Source organism: Myotis lucifugus, unplaced genomic scaffold (genome assembly GCF_000147115.1).
Source record: "Myotis lucifugus unplaced genomic scaffold, Myoluc2.0 scaffold_140, whole genome shotgun sequence".
NCBI classification, from domain to species: domain Eukaryota; kingdom Metazoa; phylum Chordata; class Mammalia; order Chiroptera; family Vespertilionidae; genus Myotis; species Myotis lucifugus.
Window position 1 is genome coordinate 2,560,541 of NW_005871188.1, and position 5,778 is coordinate 2,566,318.

Here is a 5,778-nt window from a genome sequence, read left to right on the forward strand (position 1 = left end):
AAAACTACAAGGGTGATATTGGCTAACTTTTAAATCAAGCCAACAGAATATAGAATTTTAGAGTAAGTGAGATTATTGCTCTGCCAGTTTGAGATGGCCAGTCTTTATTCCTTCTTGAATCTTTAGATTTTAAAATTAAACCACTCAATACAGATATTATTAACTTAGTCTAAACTAATCTAAATATATAAAATCCCAGCAACTGGAACAGTAGAACGACCAGAATGACCAGTGGCTATGAAGCGCACTGTGGCAGCCAACTAGCCTAATCCAGGCCTAATTGACCCCACCCCTGGCTGGCTTGGCCCCCAATTGGCCCCCAACACCCTGATTGGGGGCGGGGCTGGCTGGCCAACCACCCACTGCCCTTCCCCCCTCCTGGCCTGGCCTGATGGGCCCCCATTGTGGTGGGCTGGCTGGATCGCAACCATGCATGAATTCGTGCACTGGGCCTCTAGTTTTTACATAAAAGAACAGATCAATGTGGGTCTCACTGAAAGAGTCTGATATACCTCAAAGCATAGAGAGACCCCCTTTTCCCTTCAACTCAGCAGAAAGTAAATGGACTGTTGATCTTTGCCTAAGAATTCCTGCCAAGGCTTCCACAGAGTTAGTGCAGTGGGTAAAGGAAAGGTTGCAAAGACTTGACGGGGCAATAGGATCATTTATTATTTCTGAGAGGCTGCAAGGGGTTAGGGAAAGCTATCAAGATAATGTGAAATTTGGTGTTTCAGACCAAATAATTGACAAACACTGGGGTGCATCTCAATCACATGGAGGGCTGTTGAAAAACAGATTGCTGAGTCCCATCCCTAGAGATTTGGATTTAATAATTTCAGCAGGTGGCAAAGGAATTAGTCCCCTGGTGATGCTATTGCAGCTGATCCAGGAATCACATTTTGAGAACCATTCATATATCTAGATCGCATTATTTCTGTGTGTCTTTGGGAGAGCTATGCTTGTGTTTGTAGAGTGGAGGGGAGGAAGCTAAACTACATTTCTAAGACACTCTGCTATTCATTAGTGCCTTGAACATGAGTTTTGGCCAAAGGAATGTGGGTATCATCTTAAATTTCTCCTCTAGGACTCACACTAAATTATCCCATGGGATTTTTCATATTCTTGCCACTTTTTAGGCAGCTGGATGTAAAGAATTAAGTGGAAGCTTTTGAGAAAACCTTTCATGCTGTCTTCTGCTAAATAATCTTTGTTGAAGAAGACTATGGGACCTAAAAGGCCCATTATGAACTGTGTGTCATGTAACTACCAATTCATGAATTTTTCTTGGGAAACAGAACTGTCTCAACATGTAGAAGTGGCCCTATGAGATCAGGTTTAAGTGTGTCCTGAAATCATATGTAACTGGCATTAGCAGGGGTCCCTACTCTTGTTACATTGCTGCCCTGTTCCTCAAATCACCTTTGGCCTCATGGGGCATTCTCTATGACTAGTTGACAAAGAGGGGGGGAAAGTATTTGGCCTTTTTTACAGATACTTTTGCATAATGTGCTGACACAACTAAGAGTCAACTAACATCTCCTGAGCCATGTGGGCAGAACTTGGAATATTTGCCTGAAAAGAGGGGATAGCCAAAGATATGTATCTAAAGTGATCACAGGGTAATTTGTTAACAGTTTGCTTAGATGATTAGGAACTTTGAAATAATAAGATTGAAGATTTGGTTACAAAAAAAAATGTCTGGGGAAAGAATATGTGAATAGCAATATTAGAATTAGACTGTTACTAATAATTTATTAATGGGGACTGTTATGGTTAATTTTATGTGTCAAACTGGTTGAATCATCCTGGGTATGTCTGTGAGAGTGTTTCTAGAAGAGATTAATATTTGAATTGGTAGACTGAGGAAAGTAAATTTTTCTCCAGAATTTGGGTGGGCTTCACCCAATCCATTGGAGGCCTACATAGAACAGAAGGTGGGGTCAGAGAGAATGTCTCCTCCTATTTTTCTAATCCTTTCCTGAACATTATAGCATTGGCTCTCCTGGTTCTCAGGCCTTTGGGCTTGGACTGGAACTATATTACCAGCTTTCCTGGGTCTGCAGCTTGCAGATGGCAGATGGTGGGACTTTGCAGTTTCCATAATTGTATGAGCCAATTGCTTATAATGTATCTCTACCTCTATCTCTAATCTTTCTTATTGGGTCTGTTTCTCTGGAGAACCCTGAATAAGAGAGGAACATGGAGAATATTTATTTCACATGTGAGTGTTTACCCAGCAGGTCAGGTTTTTGATTATCAGGTAACAAGATGATCTGTCCATGTCAATCAGCCTCCTTGTCTAGCCATCATGTGCTTGCTCAGTGGGCTAATGAACAAAGTGGTTATGGCTGCAGGAATAGAAGTTGCTATCATCCCTGCTGTGTATCTAGCCTGCCAATAACAGGGTCTATTTTTGAGCCCCCGAGGATGCCCCATTGCCCGTGGTCGGCAAACTGTGGTTTGCGAGCCACATGTGGCTCTTTGGCCCCTTGAATGTGGCTCTTCCTAAGCCTTAGGAGTACCCTAATTAAGTTAATAACAATGTACCTACCGATATAGTTTAAGTTTAAAAAATTTGGCTCTCAAAAGAAATTTCAATCGTTGTACTGTTGATATTTGGCTCTGTTGACTAATGAGTTTGCAGACCACTAGCCAGTGGACGGCAAACTGCGGCTTGCGAGCCACATGTGGCTCTTTGGCCCCTTGAGTGTGGATCTTCCACAAAATACCAACTTCTGCGCATGGGCCACAAAGTTTCAATTGCACTGTACATGCATGCCCACACGTGATATTTTGTGGAAGAGCCACACTCAAGGGGCCAGAGAGCCGCATGTGGCTTGCAAGCCACAGTTTGCTGAAGACTGGGCTAAACCTATAAGAGGGGGTCACTAGTTTTAAAATTTATCCCTTCATGTCAAAAACAGGTGGCTTAATAGAACAGTGGAACAGCCCATTAGACACATAGTTACAGGCTACCTGGCTGACAACATTTGTAGAGCTGAGGAACTATCATACATGATTTAATATATCCTATCTAATAATAGACAAACATGGTAATTGACCATACCTTCGCTATGCCTTCCATGGGCTAATCAGCGTGATATGCAAATTAACCACCAACAAAGATGGCGGCTAATTTGCATACTGCAGGCAGGGCAGGACAGCGCAAGCCGCCAGTGCGCCGCCATCCAGGGCAGGCCGGCCCCAGAAGCCCCAGCAGCCTGCTTGCCTTGCCACCCGGGACCGGATTGGATCCTGAGCGGCAAGGCAGGCCCGCCCCAGAAGCCCCAGAAGCCGCCTGATATGGAATAACTCTATCAGTAAGCACTCAGAAAGTCAGTGGCATAAATGCAGCAATTAAAAGACAGATTATGAGGGTGAATCAAAAACAAAACCCACTTTAAATATAAAGACACATATAGATTACAAGTAAATGAATTAAGCTGCAGCCTGTTTTGCTCAGTGGATAGACTAGAGCATTAGCCCATGGACTGAAGGGTCCCAGGTTCAATTCCAGTCAAGGGCATGTACCTCAGTTGCTGGCTTGATCCCCAGTCCCTATCAAAGCATGTGCAGGAGGCAACCAATCAATGTGTCTCTCCCTTTCCCTTCACTCTCTCTAAAATTCAATGGAAAAATATCTTTGGGTGAAGATTAACAAAAACAAAGTAAATGGATTAAGTAACATTGAAGAGATTATAAGAAAAATATATTCCAAATTTTGTTAGTTGTATAATGGTTACGTTTAAATTATTAACACCTAAGAAATTGGGTGAAGGGTACATATAATATGCTGTAGTATTTTATAGTTTTTTTACCTGTATGAGATTATTTCAAATTAAAATATTAAAAAATTAAAAATTAATAAAATATTAATTGAAATGTGTATGCATTACATGAAAAATCTCCTAATTGCTTCTAGCATAATTTATTAAATTGTGCTAAAATTTACAAGGGTTCAATTAAAAAATATCTTAATTCTAAATGATATAATAGAAAATATATAATAGTGCAGTTATAAGCACTTATCTGAAATGCTAGGGTCCTGCCCCAGCAGGTCCAGGGGTCCCCAAAGGTGTGGACGGAGACAGCGTTCAGTTGATCAGCAGCCTAGCCAGAATCTCTAGCCAAGTTCTCCAGCGAAGTTCTGGTCAGGATCTCCAGCCAGGTTCTGTGTCCATGTTCTCTTGCTAGGTTCTCCAGCCAGGTTCTGTCACCAGGTTCTAGTCAGGTTCTCTTGCCATGTTCTATCCAGGTTCTGTCTCTAGGTTCTGTCTCTAGGTTCTGTCTCTAGGTTCTTCAGCCAGGTTCTCTCGCTAGCTTCTGTTTCTAGGTTCTGTGTCCTGTTGTCTTGTTACATCTGTATTTATACCAGTTGATTCCAATCCTATCAATCTCTATTCCAAAGGTTAGGGCATTTCTTATCTCCATTCCAGGGAGTAAAGATTATGTAGTTTAAGCGTGATTGTTCGTAGTTAAAGTGATTAATTACCCGCCTGGCACTTAGTTAAGGGGTTTTATTCCCTCCCTAACTTCAGGGAAAAATTCCTACCTTGGGAAACAACCTTTCTCAGAGAAGTGACCTTGGTTAAAACACATAGCGCCAAGAAGGGGAGCAAACATAAGAACAGTATGCCATATACGCCAGATCCCTTGAAACATATGCTGTGCAGATGTTTCTTCTCTGCAGCGACTGTGTCAAGCAGCAAGGATGGACCGGCTCCCGGCACTGAAAATAAAAATTTAAAGAAGTGAATTTAAAGAAGGGATTAGCCAAAGAAAATATCATCTCAGGTAGAAACTATAGTTTAACTTTAACTCTGCTGTTTGGCTTCTGTACTTATTTGCTTTGTTTAACAATAGAAAAGTTATTTTGATTTTCTGAATTATATAAATCATCCCATTCGATTAAATACCCTATTGATTGTAATGTGAAATCCCATTTGTTGTGGTCATACTGGTCTTAGAAAGCACATTTTCCTTTTACTGGGAAGGACAGCACAATTATCCCAAGGTCAGAGGGCTTCAGTTAACGTGTCCCTGTTGACTCAGTGTTCCAGGGACCCAAAAACTGTGATTTAGATAACATGCTGCTTCTGCTTCTGTAAACTGCTTTTTGCAAATCAGGTTCCTCATTCCAGACCCGAGGGCTCTAGATAATGTGTTTCTGTCAATTCAGTGATCCGGAGACCCAAAACTGTAATTTAGATAACATGCTGCTTCTGCTTCTGTAAACTGCTTTTTGCAAATCAGGTTCCTCATTCCAAACCTTGGGATGTAATCAATATCTTTGTGATTTTTGCCTATATAAGTATGGTTTTGCGACCATCTTATCACTATGAGATTTGGGGAATGGCCCCTCATAGTCTCGGATTGCAATAAATGTGACTCTTTAATTAAAAAAAAAAGAAAAGAAAATATATGCACAACCCATGGACACAGACAACAGTATGGTAATGGCCAGAGAGAAGTGGGGGGCAAGAGCTGAGTAGAGGGGGCAAAAGGGGGGAAATAGGGACATCCTATCTACACTAATAAAAGAGAAAAATGGTAATTGGCGTATGACCGCTACCCTTCCCATTGGCTAATCAGCATATCCTTATGCAAATTAACTGTCAGCCAAGATGGCGGCCGGCAGCCAGGCAGCTGGAAGCGAACATGAGGCTTGCTTGCGTCAGTGAAGGAGAACTCCAACATTCCCCACCTGCCGCTGCCGGCCTCTGAGCTGGCAGTTGAAACATTCTAACAAATATAGCGGCTGGGATCTCAGAGCTGAGT